At 49.7% G+C, this 12587-nt stretch overlaps 2 non-coding genes across 2 annotated transcripts; one reads left to right on the top strand and one right to left on the bottom strand.

Moving 5' to 3' along the window:
* Positions 1–2453: 2453 nt before the first annotated feature.
* Positions 2454–2526, top strand: TRNAV-AAC (transfer RNA valine (anticodon AAC)). The gene has a single exon. It is a non-coding gene; the product is annotated as a tRNA-Val (tRNA).
* Positions 2527–5407: 2881 nt separating this feature from the next.
* TRNAC-GCA (transfer RNA cysteine (anticodon GCA)) lies at positions 5408–5479 on the bottom strand. Its single transcript has one exon. It is a non-coding gene; the product is annotated as a tRNA-Cys (tRNA).
* Between the last annotated feature and the right edge of the window lie 7108 nt (positions 5480–12587).

A 12587-nucleotide genomic window follows, 5' to 3' on the forward strand; every position in this document is an offset into this window, starting at 1 on the left:
AGACTATAACAGCGTTCAAAAAATGAACCAGATATATTCATGGAGGATAGGGCTATCAATGGGAATTAGCCAAGATGGATAGGGATGGTGTTCCTACCCTCTGTTTGCCAGGAGCTGTGAATGGGCGACAAGGGATAGATCACTTGATGATTACGTGTTCTGTTCATTCCTTCTGAAGCACTTGACATTGGCCACTATGAGCTATAGGGACCTTTGGTCTGACCCAGTATGGCTCTTCTTATGTCCTTATGGCCCTATGCTCCTTTCATATATATTCCTGGGATTCTGCCTTACAATGTGTCCCTGAGATCTCACTCAAAATGCCCCAGACAGGCAAACACTCTGGGATCCTGAAGCCTCTGCCACCCATGTTGTACCTTGTCGCTCATCACTAACCCTTGATGCTGCTCCTTTCTATAGACTGTGAAAAGGGGGGAGGCAGTGCAGGAGCCTTCTGGGGATGCAGATCCAACACTTTGGGAGAGACAGATTGTTTGAGGCATCAGTTTGCTGTAAGCCAGGGGCGGGCAACCTGTGGCTCCAGAGCCATGTGCGGCTCTTCAGAAGTTAATATGCGGCTCCTTCTATAGGTGCTGACTCCGGGGTGGAGCTACAGATGCCAACTTTCCAATGTGCCGGGGGTGCTCACTGCTCAACCTCTGGCTCTTCCACAGGCCCTGCCTCCACTCCAACCCTTCCAGCCCACTCCCCTGAGCCTGCCGTGCCCTCGCTCCTCTCCCCTCTGCCCAGAGCCTCCTGCATGCCACGAAACAGCTGATCGGGCGGTGCGGGGAGGGAGGAGACACTGATCGGCAGGGCAGTCGGTGGGTGGGAGGCGGTGAGAGCTGGGGGGGGGGGTGGAGTTGATGCAGGGCTTATGACATATTACTGTGGCTCTTTGGCAATGTACACTGGTAAATTCTGGCTCTTTCTCAGGCTCAGGTTGGCCACCCCTGCTCAAAACCATGCAGCCTCCCCCTAAAACAGGGGCCTGTTCCAGCCCTGAGTCTGGGCTACTGGGATCCCTCCCACAGGGCAGGGTGCCCACAGATTACAGCCTGAAAATAGGTATGTGAAACTAACTCCTGTTCTCCCTGACAGGCTTCTCCTAGATCAAAAGGCACCCCAGGCAAGAAGCGTCTGCGGTGCCCCTCCTGACGTGTTAAACTTCTGAATATTTTATTTCTATTGCATTTGCAACTCATTTCATGATTTTGATGCAGAATTTGTATGCATGATTTTCTCTGTCATATAAGGTGATACATTTGCAGGCTAGGATCTGTACATCTGTTTTTATTTATGCCAGAAATAATCAAATACAAAAGTTTATTTCCTTTAAGCATATAGAATTTTTCTAATTTTAACAGTAACTGAAATGTACTAACATCTAGAAATTGAATGGCCACCAACACAGGGTGGACCAGTCTTAACTAGTGTTACAGTGAGAAACAGCGTTAGACTGTTAACCCGAGTCCTTTAGTTCAAAGGTCACTTTCTCGACTTTGTCCTCATGAACTGAAGCGCAGCATTAGAGAGATCCAAAGACTGGCCAATGGCATTTTCAAGTGATAAAATAACAAGTGATGTCGGTCTCTCATTGGCCATCATAGACTGAACATATGTTTTAATGAGCCTGAGCTTCAAGGCGAGGGTAGCTCTGTCCACCTCCTTCCTCTGTGCTGCTGGGCACCAAGTCCCTGGTGGCCAGTAGGTAAAGCCGGGAATACAGGGTGGGGTGCCAAGTGGCAGCAGGATTCTTGCCAGAAGGGTTCAGCTGTCAACTTCCTCCCCGTGCCACTAGGCCCCAGTCGCCTTCAGCCACCAGGTAACCCAGGAACGAAGGCAGGAATGGGGTGAGGAAGCAAGTCAAGCTGAGCAAGGCAGGCAAAAATTCATCTTGCCTTCGTGGGCCACTCACAGTGAGGTCCTTTTTGTGTGCCATGGCTGACAAAAACATCCCAGACAGAGAAACAGCAGGCCAAAGAGAAACCTAGTGACTCTCAAAGTAGCTCAGCCAGTAGCGCATTAGACTGAAGATTTAAAGGTCCCTGCTTCAATCCCAGGCTTCGGCATGTTATTTTGTCCCTTTGTATGCGGGGGTGGACTGTTTTCTGGAAGTGCAGCGGTGCCTTTACCCGCCATGAGTCCCGCATTTTGGGTTCCCCAGTAGTAAAAGACAGCGTGGGCTTGTGCACCCAGGTGGCCCACCTGAGCTTTCTTTCTTTTCATGCTCTTTCTCGGCAAGGGGAAGAAAAAGAAGCTCTCCTTCAAGCTGGAGTCACAAGGGAGACATAAAGACAACTTCCTGAGCGCCGGCTCCAGTCCTTTGCTCTCCCAGCTGACCTACCGAAGGGCTGCCACCACTTTCTCCAGGTCTGCCCATCAGTGTGTGCCAGGGTGAGAGCCAGCCAAGTGGATGGAATGTGAAGGGAGGGGCAGAGCTCTGTGACAGAGTTTCTGTAGTGTAGTGGTTATCATGTTTGCCTAACACGCCAAAGGCCCCTGGTTCGAAACCAGGCAGAAACATGATGGTTTACTTTTTCTAGCTCTCCAGCAAGGCGCTCCTACTTCTACCACTGGCCTGTCCCTGGGGTAACCCCGACCCCCACACGACAGAGGGTGGTGAAGTGAGCTGAGAAATCTAGAGGGTCTAGGCCAGTCACCTTTTGGAGCCTTGTGGCTTGGCCTCCTCTGCCCTTGGACATTGGCCTATGGAGGCCGGCTCTTCCGGCTGCCCTCCTTTGCGTGACTTGCCAAAGGAGGGAGTGAGGCAGGAATTGGGCAAAAGAGGAAAGTCATGCTGAGGAAGGCAGGGCAGAAACTAAGTGCCTCAGTGGGGTTAGCAGAGCGTCACCGTTCGTTCTACCAAAGCCAGGGGCGGTGCGGTTGGCTGCTGGGAGGTAGAATCCTGTGCCTGCCTCCTGAGTGGGATCCTTTCTCATCAGGATAGTGTGCTGTGGTGGGCCTGGGAATTGCCTGTGAAAGGGGGTGGATATGTTGCAGTGAGAACCGCTGCTCCTTTCTGGCCTTTACTGCTGTGCCAATATACAGGGTGAATAAGCCTGGAGTTTCTTGAGCAGATGGTGTCGTTTCTTCTGGTAATCCTCAGTGGGATCAGAGGATAATGGCTTGTAGAATGTGGAGTTAGAGAGCTGCCTAGCAGCCTCTTGTTCATATTCCAACTTAGTCATGATGACGACAGCACATCCTTTGTTAGCCTTTTTTATTATGATGTCAGAGTTGTTCCAGAGGCTGTTGATTTCTATTGTGTGTATACAGGAAGGTTTGAATGTGTAACAGGTACGTTTGGTAAAGCTTAGCTATTTTATGTTTGTAACAGGCTCTTGCCCACCTCCAGCAGAGTTTTCAATCACGTACTATGGCAACTTACCAAATGTCATGCAAACTAGTCCATTCCTCCCCATAGTCAATCTCTGACCAGAATGTTAGAATGAGGCAGAGAACTGGGAAAGTATCACAATAGGAATACATTAAAAAGTGGGATTAATCAAAGATGGGATGCAGACAGAGCCTGTTCTATAGCTGGTGAAGTGACAGGGACACACTCCCACTTGTGCTGGTTCTGAAATAACAAGAGAAGCAGGTCAAAGAGAATGAGCTCATGTGGGAGCTCTAGGCAGCTGCCCTGTCAGTGCATCACACACCTGGGAGGTGTTACACAAAACACAGCACTTCCCCTCTGGAAGAGAAACCCTTCCCCCCACTGCCACCACTTCATGATACTATCCATGGGGCTGTTTGTTCTGCAGGACTTTCATCTCTCTGGGTGGTCCATGGTGATTCATAAAAGAGCCATTAGGGGAGCAGGAGTCATCCCAATAGAAATCTCTTCACTTCTTTCTCAGTGCACCTTCTTAGCCCTGGCTTTGGGTGCTATGAAGTTGGCTCTCCAGTCTTGATTTTAGGTGGGATCTTGACCACCTTCTGGGGCTTGGCAGATTACACCTTTTGAGGGCTATTCTCTGCCTTTTTGGTCCCCCCTGCAGTCACCGTATTCTGATGATTATTCCTAGACATGGGCATGGTGGCCTTCCTGGGGATCTTGGCAGCTTTAGCCAGCTTCTTGGTGGCTATATTCCTGCTCAGAGCCACTGTCTTCTTCTCATGCCATGTCCTTGTCCTAGCTGCTGGTTGAATGTGAAGGAGCCCAGGTGCTGGTGACTTTAGCCTGCACCAAGTTGCCTTTGCTCATCAGACTCCTGAACCCCAACTGGATGTGGTTCTTGTTCTTCTGCACAGCATAGCTGTTAGGGGGCTTATTCCTTCCCCCACTTCCTTCCCTGGTCCTTCTTGCATAAACAGAGAGCAACAATACCCGAAGTCCAAAGATGCAAACAATTCGATGTTTATTGGGATGTACTTCCAGCAAGCATGATTCCAGTTTCCTTCCTTAGTGTCCCCCTTCCCAGTTCTGACACCACAGAGCCTTACACCTGTGTCCCTGTTCCCATTTCCCCCTTTAGCTAAATATGATTCCAATTTCCCCACCCGGGAGTTCGGCTTAGCTGTACCTCAACCAATCATTTTCCTGAAATTTAACTAACCAATCCTAACATATTGTAACATGATTATTTAACCAATTATATCCCACCACCTTAATTAGTTTACACCCAGCAAAATTAATTATACAGCGGACAGAAACAATCACAGAACTAGACAGAGATGATACAGACAAACAATAGGGAAATGGAGACTACAGTGATAGAACAAAGACAGAAATGAGGATTGCACATCCCAGCTATTGATAAGTGAGTTCTTGCCAGACAGGATGCTATCAAACTAAGTTTCCTTTTACATCTTCTAGGCACTTCCCTTTCTCTGGAGGTAATAGGCATTATCAGGACAGGATTGTATTACTATCAGCCCAATAGCACCTGATTTCGATGTGACTAGGTTGGAATCTGAGGAGGTGACCGTTCACTTCCCAGCTTATGGCTGCCTCTGCTGCTTAGCCAAAGGCCTTAGCCCTAAGCACAGGGCCTCAGACTGTCACAGTAAGAGAAGGCCCTTACACCGGCAGACAGTGATTCTGATTCTTTCTTTTATACCTCTAGAACTAGCCAAGTGATAAGAATACACCTAAATTCTTAGAGTACAGGCCTTTACAGACAGGCCTGAATATCTATATCCTAACAATAGCCCCTGGAGAACACGGATCTGCAAATGTGTATTCATATTATACCTTTGTTTAATTTATGAAAACATAAACTAGACACAGAAGACTGGAATGATTTCAGTTGATAGCCAGGTTTGCTATGTTTTTATGCACAGTGAAACATTGAGGGTTTACAGTCATTTCAAGAATCCTCATACAGTGGAATTCATGAACATAATGGAGAATGGAAATGAAAATGTTTTCCTTTTTTTTTAAAAAAAAGCGCTTATAGGAGGGCACTTGAATTTGAACCACAGACCACTTGATTTGCAGTCAAACACTCTACCACTGAGCTATACCCCCATAACAACAGTGGGCTGGAGTCATGATCTCCAGGACTTTCATAGAATCATAGAATATCACGGTTGGAAGAGACCTCAGGAGGTCAACTAGTCCAACCCCCTGCTCAAAGCAGGACCAATCCCCACTTTGAAGGACAAACCCTGCTTCAGCGAGCTCCTTTTCTACTCCCAGACCATAGGTGGTTTTAATAATGGGGTTTGATTAAACTTCATAAATGTGGTAAACACCACAACTTGCACACCCAATGACATAGCTTCTACCACTGACATTGCTCCCACCTTCTGGGGAAGTGAATTAACTACACTGACAGGAAAACTCTCTCCCATGTTAAGGAAAAGTTAGCACATGTGACTCCATTTTGGTTTGGGGCCCACCATTGTCTAAAAGCAAGCACATCATGCACCACGAGGAGTGTTCCTTAGATACTGCATTCCTGTGAAAATCCTCTTCCTTGTCTCCAGCCTGTCTTGACTCCTGGTATCTGTTCTTTGTCTGTCCCTAACTCCCTATCTCCTGGCCTTTGATGTGAGGCCTCCCATCCTGATAACAAAAGTTACTGATGCATGGCTTTAGGACCATGCTGTGTAATTAACATACTAGTTTAGCACGAGGAATGCACCAAGCAGGGATAGGTGGTAGATAAGAAAAAGGTTTGTTTATTGGCGAAAGTTTCCGATGTACGAGGGCAACATGCTTTGCTAAAAAGTATATAACCTTTGTACAATCTGTATTCGGGGTCCCCTCCAGGCACCACACTTCAGCGTAATAAACTTGGTGTTTTTTGGGAACTCTGCAGTTGTGGAATTTGTTTATGTGCCTCAGCCTAGATTCGAACTGTGCGTGTCCTATCAGGTGTAATTTGTAGCAGTTGTGTGCGTGTCCTATCAGGTGTAATTCGTAACGCCCATCAGCACAGAGCAGTGGTTTTCAAACTGTGGGACAAGATCCCAAGGTGGGTCGTGACCCTGTTTTAATGGGGTCACCAGGGCTGGCGTTAGACTTGTTGGGGCTTGGGTCTGAAGCCAAAAGTCTGATTACCCGCCACCCAGGGCTGAAGCCCTCAAGCTTTGCTTTTGCCCTCCCCCCAGTGGGGCAGGGCTTGGGCTTCAGCTTTAGCTCCCCCCGGCCCAGTGTGGAGGGGCTTGGTGTTTGGTCCCCCTTCCCGGGGTTATGTAGTAAGTTTCTTTGGCAGCAGGGGGTTGCAGTGAAATGAAGTTTGAGAAACCCTGGCACAGAGCATCTTCATTACCGAGCTGCAGCAGTGTAGACTCAATGTTTGAAATGTAGACTTGTCCTTGGCCTGAGAGGAAGGCGAGACTTGGCTCCCTGGGTGCTCAGGCACTGAAGGTACAGCCATGAAGACACCACACACAGCCTTCCCTAGTTGGCAAGAACCAAACCTCCACAGAAAGACCCCCATGGTTTCCTAGGCCAGTTCCCTAAGCACTCAGCCACAACCACTTAATACAGGGGCTTTTCTACACTATGGTTCTGTTCTCATCGAAAGGTCATTTCCAATTGTTTGCTCAGACCAGCTTACCCAGCACACTCACTGCTGTGCAGTTCTGTAAGTGTGGCCATGGCTGAACAGCGAGAATTTCTGCCCATTTCCCTACTGGCTGGAGCATGGTTAGAGTGTGTTTGTGGTTAATGATTTTGCTGTAGATTGTTCAGTTCCTGCTTTGACAATTCAGACAGTCCCTTTTCCTGTTGTATCTCCAATAGCAGGGGCGGGTTTTCTTTAGGTCACTGAGATTTTTTGGGGAGTTCTTTTTTTTCCTCAGCCTGGAGTAAACCTAGCTTTTTATTCCATCGTCATGTTTCATGGAATAACAGCAGCAGCATGAAGAAAGAGGAGAGGGAATATCTCACTGTCAGGGCTGAAGGTGGCCACGTCCCCTCTGTCCGAAAGTTGCCATTGCAGGAGAGAAGGTTTCAATGCAATTGAATGCCCTCGCTCAGACTAGAGACACAGAAAGGTTTTGCTGTTCATGGATCTGTGCAAAGGAAATTGTGTCTCTGGGTGAAACTGAGGAGGGAAGTGAAATGCTCACGTGGTGACGCAATGCCCTACGGCATGACTGGAGTGGACTCACCTGGGATTGACATGACATTTCTTTCTGTCAAGTAGTGAGAAATGTGACATTAATTCAGATGCGGAATTGAGGCTTCTTTAGCTCCTTGTAAAAACTTGAACTTGATTTCCCAGAAGGGAGAGAGGGAAAGTCTGGAGCTGCCTTTAATCCCAGTCTGAAATACAAGGGAGAATTCTGGAACTGAAGGAATGGGAAAAAATGGAGAGGAAAGAGAGCGAGAAAACACCTCTTTTCTCTTCTTCCCCCTCCCAGCAAGAAATGTTACCAATGGGAAAACTCCTCCCCAGGACCAGCCTTAGGGAAAATGGCACCCTGGGCAAAACTTGTACTTTGGCACACCCATTGCCCCAGGCCCCTGTGGGCTCCCCACTCCCCCTTTGCCCCTAGTTCCTGCAGTCCTAACCCTTGCACCTCCTTCACCCCAACCCCTGCCCCCTCCTGTGCCCTAACCCCTACACTGCGTCCTCTTTGCTCTTAATTCCCATACTCCCCTCCTGCACCCCCTTCACCCCTAATTGCTGTACCCCTCCTGCACCCATGTGGGGAAACTGACCTGTGTGCATGGGGCAGCTGGCATTGCTGCCTTCTTCTCTCTGGAATGCTGCTCTTCCGGGCACCCCTAGGGGCTGCGGGGCTTGAGGGGGGTGAGGAGTGACTTCTGAGCTCCCTGCACCCAGGTCACTTTCCTCCCCTGGGCTGTATAAGGGGAGGGCAGAGAGAAGCAGCTTCTGATGCTCGCCTCTGAGCACAGCCCAGGTGGGGAAAGTGACCAGGATGCATGGAACACTTCGTGTTGCTCCTCGCTCCCCCGCAAGCCTCTATGGGGCCACGGAGGAACATTGTGGGAGGGGCTGAGCTGGGAAGAAGCAGGGAGAAATCTGGGAGCCCCCCCCCAGGAAGCAGTTTCTGACACTACGCTGGCAGAGTGCACAGCCTCCCCAAAGCTGTGTTGCCAAGGGGGCAGTGGCCAATGGGGCCCATGATTAGGGCCCCTGGCCAAATTAGGCCCCCTGGAGAAGTCTCTCCTATGTCGGCCCCAGGGCTGGAGGTGCTCTCGCTCCCTGCTATGGCCGGGGGACTGCAGCCAGGGCACAGAGCTTCTCTGGTCTCAGGGCCACGGGGGGGTTAAGGAGCGAGCAGGGTGGGGCAGTGGGGGAAGGGGTGGAACAGAGATGACGTAGTTGATGGGGCCATGGGTGGAAGGCGTGAAGAGGGTGGGGCTTCAGGCGGGGGGGGCAGGGCCATGGTTCCAGTGCTGGGGTCCCTGCACTTCTTCTACCTTTCCCTGGGCTTTGGCATCACTCGTCTCTGCTTAGCGAGTTGGGTCAGTGATCCCCAAAATGTGGGGTATGCCTCCTAGGGAGGCACAGAGGAATGTTCATGGGGGCACCTCAGGGCCTGAGCCAGCCCCCATGGAGGGCAGGGAGGGAGCACCACTCAGCTCCACTCTGCCCCTGCTCTTCAGATTCGTGATGTGACGGAGAGACTGCCGAGACTCATCAAGCCCTCGGATCGCTACCCCTTCCTGCTTCTCCACGTGGGCACCGATGATACTGCCAAGAATGACCTTGAGTGGATCACTGCGGACTACGTGGCTTTGGAAAGAAGGATAAAGGAGTTTGAGGCGCAAGTGATCTTCTCGTCCATCCTCCCTGTGGAAGGAAAAGGCCTGGGTAGAGACCGTCGAATCGTGGAAGTCAACGAATGGCTAAGCAGGTGGTGTCAGAGAGAAGGCTTTGGATTCTTTGACCATGGGATGATGTTCCATGAAGGAACTGGGCAGAGACGGGTGCTGGGCAGAGACGGGCTCCACCTAACGAAGAGAGGGAAGAGCATCTTTGCCAGCAGGCTGGCTAACCTAGTGAGGAGGGCTTTAAACTAGGTTCACCAGGGGAAGGAGACCAAAGCCCTGAGGTAAGTGGGCAAATGGGATACCAGGAGGAAGCACAGGCAGGAACGTCTGTGAGGGGATGGCTCCTACCTCATACTGAGAATGAGGGGCGATCAGAAGGTTATCTAAAGTACATATATACAAATGCACAAAGCCTTGGAAATAAGCAGGGAGAACTGGAGGTCCTGGTGATGTCAAGGAATTATGACATCATTGGAATAACAGAGACTTGGTGGGATAACTCACATGACTGGAGTACTGTCATGGATGGTTATAAACTGTTCAGCAAGGACAGGCAGGGCAGAAAAGGTGGGGGAGTAGCACTGTATGTAAGGGAGCAGTATGACAGCTCAGAGCTCCGGTATGAAACTGCAGAAAAACCTGAGTGTCTCTGGATTAAGTTTAGAAGTGTGAGCAACAAGGGTGATGTCATGGTGGGAGTCTGCTATAGACCACCGGACCAGGGGATGAGTTGGACGAGGCTTTCTTCCGGCAACTCGCAGAAGCTACTAGATCGCACGCCCTGGTTCTCATGGGAGACTTTAATCATCCTGATATCTGCTGGGAGAGCAATATAGCGGTGCACAGATAATCCAGGAAGTTTTTGGAAAGCGTAGGGGACAATTTCCTGGTGCAAGTGCTGGAGGAGCCAACTAGGGGGGGAGCTTTTCTTGACCTGCTGCTCACAAACCGGGAAGAATTAGTAGGGGAAGCAAAAGTGGATGGGAATCTGGGAGGCAGTGACCATGAGTTGGTCGAGTTCAGGATCCTGACACAGGGAAGAAAGGTAAGCAGCAGAATATGGACCCTGGACTTCAGGAAAGGAGACTTCAACTCCCTCAGGGAACTGATGGGTAGGATCCCCTGGGGGAATAACATGAGGGGGAAAGGAGTCCAGGAGAGCTGGCTGTATTTCAAGGAATCCCTATTGAGGTTACAGGGACAAACAATCCCGATGTGTCGAAAGAATAATAAATATGGCAGGCGATCAGCTTAGCTTAACGGTGAAATCCTTGCGGATCTTAAACGTAAAAAAGAAGCTTACAAGAAGTGGAAGATTGGACAGAGGACCAGGGAAGAGTATAAAAATATTGCTCGGGCATGTAGGAAGGAAATCAGGAGGGCCAAATCACACCTGGAGCTGCAGCTAGCAAGAGATGTTAAGAGTAACAAGAAGGGTTTCTTCAGGTATGTTGGCAACAAGAAGAAAGCCAAGGAAAGTGTGGGCCCCTTAATGAATGAGGGAGGCAACCTAGTGACAGAGGATGTGGAAAAAGCTAATGTACTCAATGCTTTCTTTGCCTCTGTCTTCACGAACAAGGTCAGCTCCCAGACTGCTGCGCTGGGCAACACAGCATGGGGAGTAGGTGGCCAGCCCTCTGTGGAGAAAGAGGTGGTTAGGGACTATTTAGAAAAGCTGGACGTGCATAAGTCCATGGGGCTGGATGAGTTGCATCCGAGAGTGCAAAAGGAATTGGCGGCTGTGATTGCAGAGCCATTGGCCATTATCTTTGAAAACTCGTGGCGAACAGGGGAAGTCCCGGATGACTGGAAAAAGGCTAATATAGTGCCAATCTTTAAAATAGGGAAGAAGGAGGATAATGGGAACTACAGGCCAGTCAGCCTCACCTCAGTCCCCAAAAAAATCATGGAGCAGGTCCTCAAGGAATCTATCCTGAAACACTTAGACGAGAGGAAAGTGATCAGGAACAGTCAGCATTGATTCACCAAGGGAAGGTCATGCCTGACTAATCTAATCACCTTCTATGATGAGATTACTGGTTCTGTGGATGAAGGGCAAGCAGTGATGTATTGTTTCTTGATTTTAGGAAAGCTTTTGACACGGTCTCCCACAGTATTCTTGTCAGCAAGTTAAAGAAGTATGGGCTGGATGAATGCACTATAAGGTGGGTAGAAAGTTGGCTAGATTGTTGGGCTCAACGGGTAGTGATCAATGGCTCCATGTCTAGTTGGCAGGCAGTATCAAGTGGAGTGCCCCAAGGCTCGGTCCTGGGGCCGGTTTTGTTCAATATCTTCATAAATGATCTGGAGGATGGTGTGGATTGCACTCTTAGCAAATTTGCTGATGATACTAAACTAGGAGGAATGGTAGATACGGTGGCAGGTAGGGATAGGATACAGAGGGACCTAGACAAATTGGAGGATTGGGCCAAAAGACATCTGATGAGGTTCAACAAGGATAAATGCAGGGTCCTGCACTTAGGACAGAAGAATCCAATGCACCGCTACAGACTAGGGACTGAATGGCTAGGCAGCAGTTCTGCGGAAAAGGACCTAGGAGTGACAGTGGACGAGAAGCTGGATATGAGTCAACAGTGTGCCCTTGTTGCCAAGAAGGCCAATGGCATTTTGGGATGTATAAGTAGGGGCATAGCCAGCAGATCGAGGGACATGATCGTTCCCCTCTATTGGACATTGGTGAGGCCTCATCTGGAGTACTGTGTCCAGTTTTGGGCCCCACACTACAAGAAGGATGTGGATAAATTGGAGAGAGTCCAGCGAAGGGCAACAAAGATGATTCGGGGACTGGAACACATGACTTATGAGGAGAGGCTGAGGGAACTGGGATTGTTTAGTCTGCAGAAGAGAAGAATGAGGGGGGATTTCATAGCTGCTTTCAACTACCTGAGAGGTGGTTCCAAAGAGGATGGTTCTAGACTATTCTCAGTGGTAGAAGATGACAGGACAAGGAGCAATGGTCTCAAGTTGCAGTAGGGGAGGTTTAGGTTGGATATTAGGAAAAACTTTTTCACTAGGAGGGTGGTGAAAAACTGGAATGCGTTACCTAGGGAGGTGGTAGAATCTCCTTCCTTAGAAGTTTTTAAGGTCAGGCTTGACAAAGCCCTGGCTGGAATGATTTAATTGGGGATTGGTCCTGTTTTGACCAGGGGGTTGGACTAGATGACCTCCTGAGGTCCCTTCCAACCCTGATATTCTATTCCCCAACCCTACCCTCAGCCTGGGCCCCTGGCTTCTGGCCCAACCTCGTCGCCCTTACCCCCGTCCGCACCCCACTTCCCAGGAAACAAGAGCCCCACTCCCAGCCCTGGTTCTCGACTGCAGCTTCCGAGGGGCCGCAGACACGGATAAGAGGGCACAA

The sequence above is a fragment of the Lepidochelys kempii genome, chromosome 28, assembly GCF_965140285.1.
Source record: "Lepidochelys kempii isolate rLepKem1 chromosome 28, rLepKem1.hap1, whole genome shotgun sequence".
NCBI classification, from domain to species: domain Eukaryota; kingdom Metazoa; phylum Chordata; order Testudines; family Cheloniidae; genus Lepidochelys; species Lepidochelys kempii.